The sequence below is a fragment of the Pararge aegeria genome, chromosome 24 (genome assembly GCF_905163445.1).
Source record: "Pararge aegeria chromosome 24, ilParAegt1.1, whole genome shotgun sequence".
NCBI classification, from domain to species: domain Eukaryota; kingdom Metazoa; phylum Arthropoda; class Insecta; order Lepidoptera; family Nymphalidae; genus Pararge; species Pararge aegeria.
In genome coordinates, this window is record NC_053203.1 from 8,386,367 (window position 1) to 8,407,477 (window position 21,111).

The 21,111-nt window shown below is 36.2% G+C and overlaps 1 protein-coding gene across 1 annotated transcript in view; it reads left to right on the forward strand.

The window, feature by feature from the left end:
* Positions 1-729: 729 nt before the first annotated feature.
* LOC120634480 overlaps positions 730-21,111 on the forward strand; it is a 122,119-nt gene continuing 101,737 nt past the window's right edge. The window contains exon 1 of the mRNA XM_039905101.1: positions 730-920. The gene's annotated coding sequence lies outside the window, so the exon portion shown is untranslated. The remainder of the gene's footprint in view (positions 921-21,111) is intronic.

Genomic DNA, 21,111 nt, shown 5'->3' on the forward strand with positions numbered 1-21,111 from the left:
CAGCCCAGTATTTCTTTGTTGATTATGTACCATATTTTTCCAATTAAATTTGAATGATTGATTGAGGAAAATTTTCAATCAGTTTCACCGTGAAAACAATAATTAATTTGGTGCATTGAGAAACCACCTATAGCGAGTGTAACGCACAGGTGGCACAGCAATGTCTACAAGTTTGATTCATCTGTCATTAACTCACATGAAACACGTTAACACAGTTTTTCAATAATATATATCTTTATCAGGTTCTTGATTCTATATTTTGATTATTTAATTACTGGCGTAATCAATTAAACTCATTTAGAAATATGCCAAATTAATACTTGAGCTGGGTTAAATCAAAGAGGCTGTCGATAGGGTGAGACGATAAAAGTGTCACATTGTATAATAACAATAATTTTCAAGTCGACGTCGTTTCAGTAAAGCGTTAATGGAATTGCCCCGCCTTCAACAAAGTCTATTCAGTATCGCCAAAATCCTAAATGCCTGTTGTTATATTAGGAGTGTTATCTCTAATATAGTGACGTAGAAATCACCAAGGCCTACAAATTCCCTTCAAGAGCCTACTACGTGAGCGGTCTCCCTTACCTCTTAGACCTTCTCTGTTACACTTGCACTAGCCACATAATACCGTCCCGTTCTCAAAGACACCCACTCAAGCTCACTCCTACGTGAAATCGCTTCAGCCCCGTTTCAGCCCACAGTATCACCGACGCTGCGGTGGAGGGTGCACGTCGCTTACCCAAACCAACCGACAATAAATTGAATCGGATCGAATTTTAAACGGGCATGTCGATTTGACGATCGTTTCTACAGTAAATTTGACAATAATTAAATCCTCTTTTTTCGCGTAATTTTGGAAGAGAGACTTTAATTTTTTTCGTGGTTTTGTGGCACGAGGTGGCGCTAGTGGGATCCAACAGGTGAGCTTCCATTCAGTAAAATTTTCACCATTCATTTTAAGCACAGATATTTTTTTTACGCAGCGCTGCGATCGATTCCACTTTCATTTTCGTTCGTGTTTTCCAAATTCAAACGACGTTATTACGTATGTAATAATACTTATGATTTGATTTATTAATTAAAAATAAAAAACTACATTATTTTATTACAGAATTGATCGAAACTAACTAATTTAAAAGTCAAATATAATTTTAAAAATATATACGATACGATTCTAAAACTTTAATTTCATTTTTATTTACATAGAAATATTTTAAAATTTACAATTATTATTCCTGTTTGTCACCTAATATTAAATACATCAATAATGTTGATATCCCTCGAAATGTAAATAATATTGTAACAAAAATATTCTTGTTTTTACGGGTTTTTAATAAATTAAATGGAAAGGATCAATAAATTGATAGTGTATTTAAAAATATTCAACGATAAATATGTTACATTATTAATAATCTATTGCAAATTAATTTTAAAGTATTTTTTTAATTATTACTCCACAACTACTGCGATAAATAAGACTGAGCATTTTGGAAAATTCAATGAATTACCTATGTCCAGCTGTGGAGACCTATCTGTGCTAAACTCATCTTTATGTTAAATTTCTCATTCACTCAAACTGTAAGACTAGTAAAGACGTCTATATGACTAGGGCTTCTTCTTTTGGACGCCATTTTCCTATGCTTGTGGTAAAAAGCATCAGTTAGCGCCGCGATATCGCTGCACTTAGCTACTTCTGCGTCCAGAGTTTGTTATGCCAGCACCACAGAACATCATCGTCCGTCCTACTTTCGTATATACTCGTATATGAGAACCGCTGCAGCTTCTAATGATGCCACTACTCTACTTCGCATTTTTATATCTATCGTCGCAAACCCTACCATTAACAAAGGTTTCAGTACCCTAAAGGGCAAACTATAAAGAGTTATTCAGGTATACGTTTACTCGGCAGCCTTAAAAACCAAAACTATTGATTTGAAAATGAAGCCCTTTTATAAGTGCCTTTTATATTATGATACATTCAATTCATGACACATTCAGTTTTGGTCTTTTTTTGCATTTTTTTTAGTTATCGTTACCCGTGTTTATAGCTGTTAATAACTATAAGTCCATAGTTAACATTATCTAGTAGTTATTGAAATTAAATGCATTATAAATAATTTAACCGTTAAACCGTACCGTACCGTTTAATTAAACCGTTTTCATGGCAATCTCCAGAGATAATTTCCAACAACGCGGAAGATATTAAATTATAAGGGCACAAGTGTTGTCGCTAACACATTCAACATTCAAACACACTCGGTATTCCCTTACTCTCGTGGTCCGAAGGTAGGTCGGTAGGTCTGACACGATCTGAAAGAGGTCAGGCGTCAGGTTAAAATGACATTGTGAGATGGTGACAACAAAAAAAAAAAGTTTGTTGTGGGCTTCTTCTTAGACCAGGACGCGTTTGGAACCCTCGTAGCTTTAGTTTTAAGTTTACGAATGTTGTTATCGCCATCATCTCACTACCGTGTAATTCTTATGTACGCATCAAAAGTGCCACCTATGGGCCTACTTGAATAAAGATATTTTTGAAATTGACTTTTGACTTTGGCGCTGGACTGATAGCTTAAGGTGCTCTCCGAAGCACCGGGTTAAATCGAATATTACAAATACCACCGGACCAACGAGCCAGTATATATTTTATGATGATATAAAAAGGTGCCATTGGCTCCTTTTACTTGCGAAACGCTAAAAGTAAGGGATTGTTCACATTAAACCGCAAACCCAGTGGTTTTTTTTTTATTCCACTAAAAATTAGCCCTTGACTGCAATCTCATCTGATGGCAAGTTATAATGCAGTCTAAAATTATAACGGGCTAATGTTTGTGTGATGCACAATGAGTGTTCAATAATCTGGGTGTTTATAAAATATATATAAATATATAAATTTATGTATATTATTAATTAGTTATCTTAGAATAAGAAGAAACACTTTATTGCGCGTGTAACATAAATGAAAAGAAACGGTAAGGTGCATGTGCACAGAAACTGCATGTCTACAGAAAACAATGTAAACATGCAAAGGCGGCCTTATTTCTGCAAGTAATCTCTTACAGGCAAGCTTTGTAGACCGGACTTAAAACAAGAGAACGGGAAAATGTACAGATACAAATACGTACAGTTTACGTATACGCATATTTATTTCAACTGTATGCGTATAGTTGAAATAAATATGCGTTATATATAAATATAAAATATATATACGTCGCTTTGTCAGTGCCTACCGTCCAAACGTGACGTCTGGCTTCACGGAAGATCAGCGCTGTGTCTTTAAGAGGCACTGCAAACATGCTGAGTGAAGACCATTTTGGGATCACACCATTCCTATAACTGTTGTGCAGACTGAAATCTTTCTTTATATTAATATTATATAACATAAGTAATATAGTTACCTTAGTACCCATAACACAAAACACGCTTTCTTGGGGGCTAGATTGAGATGTACGAGTATGTATTGTCGTAATATATTTATTTATTCATTTGGGTACGGAACCCTAAAAAGTGATGGTTACCTGATGGTTCACATGAACCCGCAAACAACAAGCCTAGTGTGAGCACAGCGCAACACTAAACTTTCTATTTATAGGTGACAGGTTTACGCTGGACGCCTTTCGCAATCTTGACACTCTCTTAGATTAATTCTTAGATCCAGCTAACGCGAATGATGTAGATGTGAGAGTTTGGAAGAATTAATGAATATACATTTATTGCACATCACAAAAAGTATATAAATAAGAAAAGTATAACAGCATATACAATTTGGCGGCCTTATCGGTTCATAACGAGTTTTTTCCAGACAACCAATTGCGAATAAAACAGTTCTTAAACGACATTAACACGACATTTTTGTTATGCTTGTAGTATTAAGGACTAAGTCAACGATAAAAATACTTGGGTGTAAATTATTGCACTAACCAGGCTGCTTCTTTAATAGTTTTAAGTGACAATGTGAGATGGTGATAACAAAAAAAAAACCGGCTAAGTTGTTGTTGTTGTTGTGGGCTTCTTCTTAGACCAGGGCGCGTTTGGAACCCTCTTAGCTTTTATTCTAAGTTGACGATTTCAGTGATCGCCATCAACTCACTTCTATGTTATATTTTACATGTAATGTACGCATCAAAGTGCCATATATGTAACTATTTGAATGAAGAAATATTTGACTTTGACTTAGATGGCCAAAGAAAGAAAAGTAGCAAAAGATCTTTGTGACAGAGCTGGTGCGGAAAAGTATAAACGCCATGCTTATTTCTGCTGTCAAGTTGCCTTGCGGAGTGTTCCGGTTTTAAAAGCGTTGTTGCCGATTTAATTACAGGCAAATGAGGGTTAACACCTTCCCGTCAGCATAGACAAAATATCTAAGCATAGACGGAGCATCTAGCGTTACCATGGACACTGCCCGACTTTGTAGTAAGGTTCTTGGTTTAGCTCTGTCAATTTTATATTCCGTACTTTATTTTATTTTTACGTTATTTTTATTATGTACTAGCTGTTAACCGCGACTTCGTCTGCGTTTGATTTTGTTTTTTTATGTGGCATTCAATTCAGTTTCTAAAAAAATTTAAAGTATTCAGCATCGCTAAGCCTTAAATGATGGGGTTTGTTGCTGTCCGCTGAGGAGTTCTGTCCTCTATCTCTAACCACATTCAGATCTACACAAAATCAAAATTTGGGCCAAATTAAACACATATTATAACCTCTATAGTACAAAAATAATTATTTAAATTGGTTATTATTTGTCGGAGTTATGGTGTAAAATCGCCAAACACTTTCATCCCCTCTCCCTAAGGAACGGAGCTTAATGTCGGGATAAAATTATCCTATATCACTTCTAGCACCTCCAAGAATATTTGTACAAAGTTTCATGAGAATCGGTTGAGTAGTTTTTGCGTGAAAGCGTAACAAACAAACTTACATTGACATTTATAATATTAGTAGGGATAGGGATAGGGATAGACTTAAGGTTTTGGCACGTCTGTGAGCACACAGGGTCCCCCTGAAAACCAGCGCAGCTTCTCGCTGTGGCTTCGTGCTGAGGCGGAACCCTATCTGTCCACATGCTTTTTGTTAGTATACAATTGTAAGCGATTTTGTGGGCAAATATAAAATTTCATTTCATTTAATCCCGGAAAGAACAGTGAAAGCGGTGACATCCTAGTGGCTAATACTTCGGTTTTCCAGTCATGCTTGTCATGGAGACCGAGTTCCAGCCCCGGCAAGCACCACTGACTTTTCGGAGTTATGTGCGTTTTTAATTTAAGCAATTTAAGTATCATTTGCTTTAAGCGGTGAAGGATAATATTGTGAGGTAACCTGCATGCCTGACAGTTCTCCATAAGGTTCTCAAAAGCGTGTGAAGACTTGAATCCGCACTTGACCAGGTTGGTAGACTACGGGCTTAACCCTTCTCAATCTGAGAGGAATCCTTTGCCTTGTATTGGGCCGGTAGTGGGTTGATGGTGATGATTATGATGACAGTGGAGGATGAAGGAGGTTTTTAGTAAGCAGTTCATAAATTAATATAGTGGTAAAATGGTATCCATAAGGAATTTCTTCCTCCAATTTAAAAAAAAAGTTCGGCACGTTACAGGACTTGTTCCTTGAATGCTCTGAGAATCGTTGCTCTTTTATATACAACGTTAATTGAATTCCATGCAAATCGCTGTATGGCAGACAACGTCCGTTGTTTATTTAACGCTTGGGTTCGAAACTTAGTGCTATTGGTTATATCCACGAATGCCACAACCTGCTGGCAACCATGCTGCTGTATATATATATAATACAATATATATATATATATATATATATCAATTCAGTAACCATGGGCTCAGTTGTAATCGAAGTTACGGCGCTATCAATGGCAAAGTCAAAGTCAAAAATATCTTTATTCAAGTAAGCCCATAGGTGGCACTTTTGGTGCGTACATAAGAATTACACGGTAGTGAGATGATGGCGATAACCACATTCGTAAACTTAAAACTAAAGCTACGAGGGTTCCAAACGCGTCCTGGTCTAAGAAGAAGTCCACAACAAACTTAGCCGGGTGTTTTTTTTTTTTGTTATCACCATCTCACAATGTCATTTTAAATTATTAGAAGAGCAACCTGGTTAGAGCAATAATTTACACCCAAGCTTTTTTATCGTTTACGTAGTCCTTTATACTATAATAGGACTTTTCTATAAGCTTACGTTTGATACAAACTTTGAACTTTTTAAGAGACATCTCCAAGATGTCAATTGGTAGTTTATTGTAGAATTGTATGCAATTTCCTTTAAACGAATTATAAATTTTATGTAACCTAGTATATTTCACTGTAAGTTTATTCTTACTTCTAATGTTTAAATTATTGCAGTCACATTTTTTCTTCAATTTAGAAATGTTTTTATGAACGTACATTAAATTTTCAAATATGTACTGACTATACACTGTCATTATTTTAAAATCTTTAAATTTATCTCTTAATGACTCTCTCGGACCCATTTTGTAGATAGAACGAACAGCCCTCTTCTGCAGCACGAAAATAGTGCGATATCAGCAGCATTACCCCAAAGTAAAATTCCATATGACATAATGCTGTGAAAGTAACTAAAATATACCAGTCTAGCAGTTTCTACGTCGGTCATATGGCGTATCTTCTTTACCGCATAGGCAGCAGAACTAAGCCTGTTCGATAAATTATTTACATGAGGGCTCCAATGATATTGTACGTCGCGCTCTGGCCTCTGCGTTTATTTCTGCACAATTGGAACCTCCTGGTTTGTTCAGGGATGATGGCAAGAGACCAGACGGTATGACTACAGTATCGTGGTCGATGGAGCGTGCGCTGGTGTGGGATGCGACCTGCGTTGATACGTTGGCAGCTTCTCACTTGCCGAGTACGTCCCAAAAAGCGGCAGCAGTTGCCGAATCTGCTCGAATGCGCAGTAAATATTCCGTTATTTGTAATGACCACGTTTTTGCGGTGCTTGCGTTTGAGACTCTGGGCCCACGGTCTTTGGACACGAACAATTTTAGTAACATCGTGCCACAAAAATTGGTCCTTACGTCTGGTGACCCAAGAGCTGGCGCTTATTTAGCCCAACGGCTAAGTCTAGCAATTCAAAGGGGCAATAGAACCAGCATTTCGGGAACCATGCCCATAAGTGAACAGTTAGTCGGCTTAAATTTATTGTAAATATTAATTTTAGTTTGTAATTATTATAAATAAATAATAAATAAATATACTACGACATTACACACATCGCCACCTAGCCCCAAAGTAAGCGTAGCTTGCGTTATGGGTACTAAGATAGCTGATGAATATTTCTATGAATATAATACACAGAATAACTTATAATATAAAGATAAACAACCAGACACTGAAAAACATTCATGTTCATCACACAAACATTTTCCAGTTGTGGGAATCGAATCCACAGCCACGACTGAGAAGGCAGGTTCCCTGCCCACTGCGCCAGTCGGCCGTCGATTATTCACATAATAATTTATTTTTTCTCATTTTGAGAGAATAACCTTTTAGTGGGTAATAGGCTGATGATGATGGTGATGTGATAAGAATATCTTCATCATCACATCAACCCATTAGTAGCCCCCTACAGGGCATAGGTCTCCTTTCGCAATGAGAAGAGCTTAATGCTGTAGCCCACCACACTGGCCCAGTGTGGATTGGGGACCTCACACACCTTTGAGAACATAATGGAGGTGCAGGTTTGCTCACGATGTTTTCCTTCACCGTTGAAGCAAGTGATATTTTAATTGTTTAAAACGCACATAACAAAGTTAGAGGTTCGTGCTGGGATTCGAACTCGGCCCCCCGAAAGCGAAGTCGAGGGCCTACCCACAGGGCTATTACCGCTTCAAAATAAATATGTATGCTACATGAAACGGAATTACGAAATACTGTTGAAGGGTGCACAAGTATATTTCATAAGAAATCACCCAGTAAAAATATTAAATAAAAAAAATGAAATTTTCATACAAACTAATTCAAAAAAGTCTAAGCTTTTACTTTTGACAACCCTATTGATGATAGAAGACTGACTCGCGCACAGTACCTACGCTACGCGTACCTAATGAAGTGTCTTGATTTTACATTTGCATGTGATGCTAGGGCTGAATCTGAAATCTTTCAGTAAAAACTATGGCAGTGGTATACTCAAAAACGATTAGCATTTCGGTTTCGCAGACATTAAATAATGTACCACTAAAACCTCTAAAGTTTTATTTCGGTTTTCATTTACACGTTTTATATTCATTCGTAACCATATCTTTAAACCCCTTTTGAGTTCCCTTGTCAGCTTCGAAATCAAATCAAAACTATTGCGAAAACAAACTGAACTGCGATCTTTTCAAACTCTTTATATTGAGAGCACGCGTAAAATTTATTTCGTAAAGCGTAAAGTACTAGGTAATTAAAACATTCTGTAAAATTTTGCAAGAAAAAAAAATATTCTATCGAACTTGCTTAATTCCGTCGGCGAAGTTGATTCCGTTGGCCTTTGTTTAAGAATTATGATGAAAGACCAAGTCATACAAATTTTAAACGTTATGAAATGATGAAATTCTTGCGGAGTTTCGTAACTTGTTCTTGAGTTGTTGGTAACTAAGTATCAACTTGTAGGGTTTGGTTGATAAGCGGCTCATATTGCAACACATTTAACAAAGTTTTATTAAGAAAGAAGGTAGGTAGCTTATTCTTTTTAGAACTTTTCTTTTATTTCGCTACAAGTTAGTCCTTGACTGCAATCTCACATGGTGGTAAGTGATGATACAGCCTAAGACGGTAGCGGGCTAACCTAGCTAAAGAGCTATATAGTTTGTAATAAAATATTAGTTAATATTCACGTCGCAAAATCAGTAATTAATGTTTTTCAGTCAAAAATATTTAAAAGTTCAATATTTCTTTCATCAAATAGGTCCATAATATTATGGCACTTTTAATGGGTACATTGCTTACAAAATATGTACATGGTGAGTTCATGGCGATTACTACATTTTGTCTAGGAGGCTTTGGCCGTGGCTAGTTACCACCCTACCGACAAAGACGTGTCGCTAAGCGATTTAGTGTTCCGGTGCAATGTAACGTAGAAACCGATTAGGGTTATTACTACCAGGTTAGCCCGCTACTATCTTAGACTGCATCACTTACCACCATGTAAGATTGCAGTCAAGGGCTAACTTGTAGTGAAATAAAAATAAATGAAAACAACAAGGATAAGGACGACGACGATACGTAAACGATACGACCGGACACAGCAAAGCCGATCTGTACTGTGCGTTGCAGATCAACATGTGTGTTTGACGTCAATACTACCGAGTGCGTAAGAGTTGCTGGTATTATTGGAAATGACGTCAAACGGTGCGCATACGACATGTTAACATATAAATTTAAACTATTTCATTCATACAACTATTGCAAGGATGTTTTTAGACTTCGATACTTTCCCCGTATAACACTCTTCTGCCTATTCGATTGATACAAAATAATGTTAAAATCTATTAAATGTACCGATCAAATACTTATCAAACCATCGTTTATACCACACTATCCATACCATACCATCGTTTTAAAACGTAAGCTTACAGAAAAGTCCTATTATAACGTTAAGGATTACTTAAACGATAAAAAAGCTTGGGTGTGAATTGTTTCTTCATAGCTTAATTATAAATTTACTGTGAGATGGTGATAACAAAAAGAAATACCCGGCAAAGCTTGTTGTTGGCTCTTCTAAGCGCGTTTGGAACCCTCGTAGCTTTAACGAAGTAATCAACATCCCCTTACAATTATGTAAACATATTATATGTATGAACGATTCATAAGTGCCTGTAACAGGCCTACATGAATTTGCTAGATAGATAGATAGATAAAATCTTTATTGCACACAATTAAGGGATAAAGATAACTAGCGGACCCGCGCGACTTCGTCCGCGCATGGGTAGACTTAAAAAATAGTCCTATGTCCAATATAAATGATTCCGAGATTTCAATTATATATATATTATATACAAGAATTGCTCGTTTAAAGATATAAGATAAATATTGGAAACAGTAATCTTAACCTTGTATATGCGAATCTGCGCGGCCCGTCAAAATTTATATATATATATTTATATAAACTGGAGTATATGTGTTATTCTTTGATATTCTGTTACCTAGTAACCGAAAACAGCAGCAATTCTTAAGTATAGCACATCAGTTTTGACCCGTAAAACAAGTACTTCGCCTGCGTAGATTTTCTGATTTCCCATGAGATAAGGAAGTTTTCCCAAGCTACAAGCGAAGTTTCGAAGTTTCACGTAGCTTTTATTCTATGGAAAATATCCAAAAAAAAATCCTGAATTGCTTCTGCCTGCTAAGCTTCTGGAGTGAGCTCGGCTGGCTGGAGTGATCCAGCGGGGAGCCGCATCAGTTGCCATACGTACAACAGACGGTTCCAGACAAATCAAGTGCGGAAAAGGCCCAGGAACAGAAGAAGAATGCCGCTCTGTGTCCACCAATTTGAGGCGTAGGTGTTAAGCCTCATGTTTCTTTAATAACCTTTGTAGACCGGACTTAAAACAAGAGAACGGGAAAATGTTCAGATACAAATACGTACAGTTTACTTATACGCATATTTATTTCAACTGTATACGTATAGTTGAAATAAATATGCGTTATATATAAATATAAAATATATATACGTCCCTCTGTCAGTGCCTACCGTCCAAACGTGACGTCTGGCTTCACGGAAGATCAGCGCTGTGTCTTTAAGTGGCACTGCAAACATGCTGAGTGAAGACCATTTTGGGATCACACCGTTCCTATAACTGTTGTGCAGACTATAATCTTTCTTTATATTAATATTATATAACATAAGTAATATAGTTACCTTACCCATAACACAAAGCCCTTCAGACCGAAACACAGCTTTGCAACAATGCCGCTCAGCGGAAGAAATACAGCGAGACACCATGAGCGGTGGCATCCTTATGTGGTTGATATTCCATCAACACGCACGAAACGTTTTTTATCCACGTTTCTGATACGTGCCGCTAAGATGTGGAACGCCCTCCCGGCAACTGTGTTTCCTGCCACGTATAATTTGAGTACCTTCAAGGCTAGAGTGAACAGGCTTCTAGGCAGGCGTGCTCCAACCTAGACTTCAACATTGCTTTCTAACGGGCATGATTGTCGTCAAGCGCTGGCCTATCGTTAATAAAAAAAAAATAAAAGAAATAAGCATGGCGCTCAAAAAAGCTTTTATATAATAATAATCTATAGTCTAAGTTTTAAAGACTGCGATAACATATTCTATCTTTTATGGTTGATTAAAACGACGGGCTGTTAATATTCGAAGTGTCTGTGTGGTTGCAGTGGCGTGCACTTCATACATGCGCAAAAGCACTGCTTACTCTAAAGTTTATATATAACTCGGATAGGAAGTGGATTTTGCTGTTTTATGCAATTTTCTTATGTACGCATACCCTGGTAAGATACATCACTGCACGCCACTGTGTGTCTGTGTTTGTCTGTCTGTGGCATCGTAGTGGCCGAACGGATAACAAATTTTGATTTAGTTATTTTTTTTTATGTGAATTTGTCGAGTGTTGAATGAATGAACGTTTATTGTACACCACATAAACATACAGATAAATTGTATATTAAAATTTAACGCAAAGTAAGTACGTACGTATTTAAGTACGTACTTCGTGTTCTTAGCTTTGTTTGATGTAAATTGGTCCAAAATGGCAGCAGCCACAAAATGGCGGATTTCATAATTTATTATGGGTAAAAAATCTAATCTATTGTTATATTATTTATTTATTCCTAGCTTCGGGAAAATGTGTACACCTGTTAATACTTTTTTTTGTATAAGATGGGGTTTTTTTTTTTATGTCGAAAGACGAGCGCTAGACTGCAATCAAACCTGATGGTAGTAAGCAATGATGAAGATTTGAAGGTACTCATACTGTAGGGGAAAATGGAAGCTGGAAGAGCATTCCAGATCCTAGCGGTGCGGATCAGAAACGAAGATGCGAAGCGTACGCGTCCGCGGTATATCTTTGGGTGTTTAATTCACCCAAACATAAGAGTCAGAAAAACCCTTTGTGTTTAATAAACTATATTACTATTATTACTTTTATATATTTTTCATGAATATAAAGTACCCTTATTCCCTTTTTCAACTGAGAAAATAAATAATTATCAGGCGGGAGATGAGACACGGACGGTCTGGGTTAGAGTGTAGAATAGTATATTGTGTAATATAAATTGAAAAAAGCTGTACGACCGATGGTAAAATACCTCCGTATGTTTTCAAAACAAACCGTCGCAAAGACCGCCGTGTGTTCGCAGTTCGCACATCATTAGAGAATTACTCTGTCTTCCCTTATCTCGGATATAAATGGGAGTTTAAACCCCGTAGCGGAGATAAGAGTCCCAAAAGGGGTAGGAAAATGTATAGTTATAAACAAATATATACTTTGTTTTAGTGTCCAGTTTATTTATTTATTTTAAAGGTTTAATACATAACTTGCGGTAGTCTGTTAAACCTTGAAACCGCGACTTTGTCTTCTGATGAGAGTCAGATATAAACTTACTTCCGCTATTCCACACAACATACCCCGACCCACTACTCCGCCTGCTTTATAACTACGATTGTTTAGCTCCTTTGGATCATTGTTTGTTGTTCATACCGTCATCAAGAATTGAGCTGTAAAATGGATCGTTTTTTTTTTAAATCGACATATCTCGAATTTAGCGCGCTCTTATTTTGACAAATAAGCTTTCATCGGCTAATGATTAAATTCACATTTAACTGTCATTTTTTTTTGAAAACCCCGAGAAAAATATCATCGATATAAGTTGAAAAATTACGTACTTTTATATACAATTTATTTCCAATTAAAACATAACTATTACCTATTTAGTACAAATCTTAAATATCTTTCTTTTCTGCCTTCCCTTATCTCGGATAGAAAATAGTATTTAAGCCCCTTCGCGAAGATAAAAGTCCCAAGGGGATATTAAAATGTAGAGTTGTATAAAAAGGAAGACTTTATTTTAAAGTAAGATTCCATTTTTCTTTTTAGAAAGTCGACTGTATCGGATACTTACTTACTATTTTAAGTAAATAGATAAGTCTAAATTGAGCAACCAGTATAAAACTTTGGTTGTATAACTCATATACATTGTTTTATAAGATTGTATCATATCAAAACAAGAATACATATTATATAACAATATATATAAAGCGGTGACAGTTAGACTCCGGTATAACTTTCGAAAGGCCGAGTTCGAATCCTAGCACGCAACTCTAACTTCCCTAAGTTACATGCGATTTAAGCATTTAAAATATCACTTACTGTAACGGTGAAGGGAAACATCGTTTAGAAACTTACATGCCTGAGAGTCAGTGGCGTGCATTTCATACATGCACAAAAGCACTGCATACCCAATTTTATATAGCTCGTATTGGAGGGGAAGAGTTCTCCATAATGTTCTCAATGGGGTGTGAAGTCCACCAATCCGTACTGGCCCAGCTTAGTTGACTAAAGCGATAACTCTTCTCATTATCACTCATTCGACGGCCGATTGGCGCAGTGGGCAGCCACCCTGCTTTCTGAGTCCAGGGTCGTGGGTTCGATTCCCACAACTGGAAAATGTTTCTGTAATGAACATGAATGTGTTTCAGCGTCTGGGTGTTTATATGTATATTTGCCATTAGTAAGAAACCCAGAGCACGGTAGGTACTGCACATAGATACCCTTTTTGTATGGTGTTACAGACAGACATTCTGTTTTTATATTAATATAAGATGTACTATTTGTAAAACATGAAAAAATATTTTTTCCTTCTAACTTTCTTTCCACCTAGCTTGGGCGGTGGGCCCTGAATAAAAGATATTTTTACCCAAAAAACACCAGGTTACTGGGGGATTTAAAAATATAACGTTTTTATCTTTACACGATTTCATGATAAAAATGGCTGCCCGGCTGTTCAAAAGAAACGTAGATGAAGTCGCGTGCATCAGTTAGTAAATAATAAAATTCTCTGTTTACCGCTTTAGGTGTTTTTTTTTATGTTTCACACCTGATAGTAAGTAAGGTGGAGCGCGCTTGCCTAGAAGATGCCTATTCACTCTTGATTTGAAGGTACTCATATTGTAGCTACTCGGGAAAATGGAAGCTGGAAGAGCATTCCAGATCCTTGTGGTGCGAATCAGAAACGAAGATGCAAAGCGCTTTGTACAAGTCCGCGGTATATCGACCACGTAGGGATGCAGATCCTTACGGTGCCTCGCGGTTCGATGGTAAAAAGTCAAAAACGTTTCAGATCGAAGATTTTAAACTTAGAATTTGGTGGTTAATCAACATTTCTTAAACATAGTTCAACGGGTACATACCACGATATTTTTGGATTTGTCGTCGTAGTCACGATGGAACCTAGATCCATGCAACTGGGTCGAAATATCGACAAATCCAAAAATATTATCGTTGTATGTACCCGCTGAACTATATTTAAGAAATGTTGCACATCAAAAACGTTTTTCTACCAAATGTCACAGGTACCGAGCCAGTTGACAATAAGCAGCTTATAGTATTTATTTACTTTAAAGTGTATTTCTGAATAGAATTACTTGAGTGCTTTCAAGAAAATTTTATAATGAAAAAGAGTTTTTCCCTCGCTATAAGAAAAGGTTGCTTAACACAAACTCCTATAAATATTAGATAGTAGCAGGCGTTACTTTGCGGAATTCCATGATATATTTATTACTTTACAATGAATAGTTTTTAAGGACTTAATTATTCATTGTAAAGTCAACATCTCCTGGGGATGCTCCGGTTTCGGAAAGAAACGTGCGTAGGGTACTTTGCCGAAGATCGGTTTGCTGTGGAGTATAGGGATTGAAGAAATTTTAATTTATACCATACAGATTATCGCGCTTTTCGCAATTTGGGCTGAATTTTAATAAAAAAAAATCTGTACAAAAATTTCCATCTGCGTTTTTTATAAACTGTTTTTTGTAATGTGTTTTTTGTAAAATGAACTTCGAGGCGTTTAATTTTATGTAGCACCAAACCTACCGAGTCACATTGCCCGCCTGCGCTATAACTTAATTTTCGCTCTTTTACTATCGCTTGTAAAGGGCTTAGTGTAGTGTTAAAGATCGATAACCTTCCCAAATTAAGTCTTATAAGTAGGAGGACGGGTTCAATCTCCAGTGGCCGCTATTTGAAAAGTTATCATATCTGAATTTTCTATAGTCTGGTCTGATAGGAGGCTTCGGTCCTGGCTACTAACCATTATATAAAGATGTGCAACCTAGCTATTCAGCGTTCCGCTACGATGTAGCGTACAAACCAATCAGGAATATAGGTGTAATATTGCTGCCATACCCCTAACAGATTGGCCCGCTTTCATCTTAGATTGCATCATCACTTACCGCAAAGTGAGACTGCAGTCTATGGCTAACTTGACTAAGAAAATGTGGAAAAAACATTTTTGGATCCAAATAATATCTTAGAAATAACACCCAAATTGACATTATTCACGTAAAAAAGAATTGTACGCTCACGTTATCCGTTAAGAGTGGGCAAACATTTTCAAAACTTTATCCCGAGTGTCTGTTTGTTTGTTCTCTTATTACAATTACACCGGTAACACAACATAAATAAAACGGTAACTAAAGTCTGCTCATGTAACTTTCAACAAAGCTTTTAGTTTCAAACAAAACAACAAATACTTTATACAAACTTTGCAGTGTTTTGTTTTATTATGTTCTTTCGTTTTCACTGTACTAAATTTATTATTTATTTATTTAATGAAAAATATACATTTTTATGTTAACATAATAATTTCTGTTACGGCGTAACAAAAACCCATTCGGGTTTATCCGTACACCGGTATTCATCGTTCAGCCCTAGGAATTATAAGTAGGTAAAGTATTTTAAAGCTACATACAAAATATGGGGGGAAATATGACGGGGACATACAAAATATGTACGACTAAAAAAAAAATGATCGCGTTTCAACCAGTTCCACATATCGCACTTTATCGTTAGAGTAAACTTTACACAGGATGTTTGAAAGAAAAATGTCTTAAGTTTCTCCTTTATGTTTTTAGTGTTGGACAGGTGAAATCTTACTCTATGGATACAAAGAAGTTTTATCTATAAACTTTTTACTGTGTAAAATATACTCATCACCACTAGCTTATAACAGTCCACTTTTGGACTAAAAAGCCTCGGGAGGGTATCCCATGATCATCACGCTGGGTAGATGAGTCGGTGATGGTAGTGGTACCACAAAGGCCGGTCCTGATTAAGCAAGCGCGGGGCCCGTAGCAAATGCTTTAAAAGAGCCCTTGATCTGCTACGGTTTCTTAAGTATAAAGTAGTAAACATACAATTCAATACTCAATACGTATCTTAAATACGTATAAACGTATCTTGAAAGAAAGGAAGAAAGAAAAATCGTCTTTATTGTCACACATGTGTGTAAAATGTTACATTTGTGTCATAAAATTGTTAAAGAATAAAAAAAAAAAGTGTGACAAAGTAAAATCTTAAATACAATACGCATTCGCTATATATACGTAACAATTTTGAGGTTAATTAATAGTGTAGTAAAGTCAGTCAGTCAGTCAGTCAGTCAGTCAGTCAGTCAGTCAGTCAGTCAGTCATTCAGTCAGTCAGTCAGTCAGTCAGTCAGTCAGTCAGTCAGTCAGTTAGCCAGTCAGTCAGTCAGTCAGTCAGTCAGTCAGTCAGTCAGTCAGTCAGTCAGTCAGTCAGTCAGTCAGTCAGTCAGTCAGTCAGTCAGTCAGTCAGTCAGCCAGTCCGTCAGTCAGTCAGTCAGTCAGTCAGTCAGTCAGTCAGTCAGTCAGTCAGACAGTCAGTCAGTCAGACAGTCAGACAGTCAGACAGAGATGAGCGGTATTAAATATGCGGGGCCCCCTTTCGCGCGGGGCCCGTAGCGATTACTACTCTTGCTACGAGGTTAATCCGGCACTGCACAGAGGACGCTGTGACCTGCAGGGTCGCAAGAAAGAAATTCTCGAGATTTTAAACTGTAAAATGATGTTGAAAAATAGCAATTTGCTGAGTTTCTTGCCGGCTCTTCTCGGTGGAATCTACTCTTCGAACTGGTGGTAAATTCACTACAAATAGACTGCTTATAAACTGGGCATTATTTTATTATTATTATAGCCTCTTTATTTTCATCAATCATTAATACATTATATTAACCCCTTTCCCTACTTCCCTACTTATATTATAAATGTCAATGTAAGTTTGCTTTTTACGCTTTCACGCAAAAACTACTTAACCGATCCTCATGAAACTTTGTACACATATTCTTGGAAATGTTAGAAGTAATATAGGATACTTTTTATCCCGACATTAAGCTCGGTTCCCTTGGGAGTGGAGATGAAAGTGTTTAACGTTTTTACACCATAACTCCGACAAGTTATAACCGATTTAATAAATTAATAATTATTTTTGTACTATAGAGGTCATAATATATGTTTAATTTTTCCCAAACTCTGTAGATCTAAAAAGGTTGGAGTAAGAGGACAGAACTCCTCAGCGGACAGCAGCAAACCCCTCATTTAAGGCTTAGCGATACTGAATACTTTAAATTTTTTTTAGAATTACAATTGAATTGAATGCCAATTCAAAAAACAAAATCAAACGCAGACGAAGTCGCGGGCAACAGCTAGTACATTATAAGTGCATCCACAAAAATGATATTTATATACTACATTAAATTCTTAGTAATAAATAATAGAATCATATTTCACTATGGAACCCTATACGGGTGAAGGCCTCCTGCATATTTCCCCACGACTGTCTGCTCTTGATTTAATTAACCAATATTCACTGGTTTTTCTTAATATTTCGTCAACCCATCTTTCTTTCGGTCTACCTCATTTCCTTTTGTTTGTTGGACCTTGCCAGGTAGTTGCCAGTTACTCTATTTATCCATTATAAACTAGGCATACTTGAAATAAATAAATTTTGAAAAATACTACCAATCTCGTGATGATTAATTAAAGGAAAAGAACGGTAATTAGTGTCTCAGTTTTGTGCTATAAATTATTTTAACATTCTTTATCGTGTCTCGTTCGCCTATCTTTAGTAGACAACGATAAAATAAAGAGTCACTACGGGAAAATGTGTTGAAAAAAATGTGAATATAGTGCAGTGCCCGTATAAGTTAGTTAAAAGCTTTTGGCACAGTTTTACAATACAATTTTGTGTTTTCATATGAACAATATAATTTAACTAGCTGTTGAAAGCATTTTACACTGTGATTCATATTCTTGTATCATTTTAGGCAAAAGTCCAGTTATTAAATTAACGAGTGTTACGTGAGATTTTTTTTATTATCACATCCAGGTTTTTCTACATCTGACACCATAGAGACCTACCTCTTTACACAGAGTTATAAGTTTTTTTTGCGATTATTGACATCCTTTTTTACCCATCCAGTCTACCGTAGCTTTAAGCAATATCTCACTATCTTTAAGCATTATCACACTAGTTATAAAAAACAAGTGTGTGCGTGTGTTGTATGTATTATTTATTAATGAAAGAGTAAAATATTCCTGGGACTCCGCCATTTCGTTTAATATTCACTATTTCATTTTATATTCTATTTAAAATTCATTAATATCTCTTTCACATTTTATGAATATTTTCATTTGTTAAATAGAAAAATTGAGAGTAGAAAATTGAAGTTTAGATCAGCACATGTCAATATAACCTTGTCATTGAATATTATAGAATGTCGGAATCGTCATAAAATTTATTATCAATTTATTTATTAGAATAGCAATAAATAAATATATAGTATATTTAGATATTTTCAAAAAACTTTGCAATTTACTATATTTTATTCAAAACTGTTTAATTTTTTCCCATTTTATTTTCAACGCTTACATCATTAGAGGTAAAATAATTTCTGTCAACTGCTGAATGTTATGAAGTAACTAACATTTGTTCGAAAATCCACTCTAAAGTGGAGTGGTTTTTGATGCTTCAATATTAGTCGTGTTCTCGGTTTCTGTATATTTTTAATTCTGTGATCTCTAAATAGCTGCTATTTCTCTACTCTTCTCGGTAGAATCTACTTTCCGAACTGGTTGTAGAGTCACTACAAAAAGTATGCTTATAAACTACGCATGCTTGAAATAAATGAATTCTTAATTTGAATCAACGTAGACACCTAGACGAAATAAACCTGCATAGGTGAGTTGAAAAGCTTCTAGTGAAGTTTTACAACTCAATTTTGTGATCTACGAGTTGTCTCCGAGTTGTAATTTAACTAGTCTGTAGGAAATGTACCTACACGGGCTCGGCGATCGCACGAGGCGAACGCCAAAGTGCGATTATTTAAACTACAAGTTCCTACATGCCGACTTTCCTACAGTAATTTAGCCGCTCAACATTTATAAACTTCTGCAACTTTATGCGAACTGCATTCGGTGCGTAGCAATGCGGTAATATTACTGCGGATGAGTAAATCAAACTATAAATTTTAACTTTTTATCATTTTTTGGTATCTTCCTTTAAATTTTTTGTATTTTATTCCACGATTATTATGTTGTTTGGTATTACTTCAGCTTCTATTTTGGGGCGAGTTTGATCCCCGGTTAGAGGTGACTTGTAAACCCTATTTTTTTTTATTCCACTACAAGTTAGCCCTTGAGTTGAAAGGAGGTAAGTTATGATGCAGTTTATGATGGTAGCGACTAACGTATTATAAAGTAACGTAACAAACATAAGGAGCCTCTGTATTTCGTTTCGTACAGCAAAATAATACTTTGAAATTGGGCCATCCCAGTAAGTTACTAGTATTACTGTATTAGTAATTAGTATTTACAAATTGAAATAAAAGAAGTAGATCAAAATCAAAATTAAGTATAATTTAAAGTTATAAAGGTTAACCAAAGATAATTACAACATGTGTGTCTACTGGAGGTGCGTTTGAGTGTGCGTGCGTGCGTGCGTGCGTGCGTGTGTGTGTGTGTTTGTGTGTGTGTGTGTGTGTGTGTGTGTGTGTGTGTGTGTGTATGTATGTATGTGTGTGCGTATGTGTGTAAGTGAGTGTATGTGTAAATGAATGTATGTATAACTGTGTTACAAACGTGTGCTTGTTCATAATAGTTTAATTAAATGTAAAACCATATTTCTTCTCCTCGTTTTAAGTTTGCCAGTATTTTATGGTAAATTTTTATGTACTCTTAGTAATGATGAAAGTAGATATAATTTTCTAACCGTTAGTAACTCACAATGGTTATATAGGTCTACAGTTGAAAATGCAACATAATTTTTAGTAAAGACCTTTGACCTCTTTCCGCTTCTCTAATTGCGTCCGTGTTTAAAAAATCACGAGAACTGACACAGAATATCGACTATCAGAACGTTGTTTTATTGATACCAAGTTTTAAAGTGTGACATGAACTGATTCAACGACACCAGTATGCAACGTTGAAAATTTGAATGTTTTTTTCTAAGAGTTTTAAATTAAATTTTATATTTTTATAACAACACATAAGTACAGATAAGTATGAAAGAAAAATAAAAATAATAAGATATTTGCAATACTCAGCAAGACATAGACATACAATAGTATAATATAAGTAATAGCAGTCTGGCAGTTATAATATACCTGCCCATATTTTCCTATTATAATGTTAAGGATTACTTAAAAGATAAAAAAGCTTGGGTGTGAATTCTAAACTGTGTGTTCTTTTAAGTGTGAATTTCAAATGATGAAGGAAAACATAGTGAGGTAACCAGCATGCCTGAGAGTTCTACATAATGTTATCAAAGGTGCGTGGAGTCCACCAATCCGCACGGGGCCAGCTTGGTGGACAACGGCCTTAACCTTCCTATTGTGGGAGACGACCCGTGCCCTTTTATTTTTTTGGCGTGGTGGAAAAGCCCTTTGCAGGACGGAGGTTATGTGTGACTCCCCCCTCTAAAGGGGGTATACCCGAACTAAAAACAACCACGGCATGACCCTCTTGTTGCAAATCGATTGTTGGGGCTCCCGCGCTAGCGAGCAGGGGATGAAGATAGCGTGAAACCTCCTGGGAACGTAGAGAGGCTTGTGTAGTGACGGG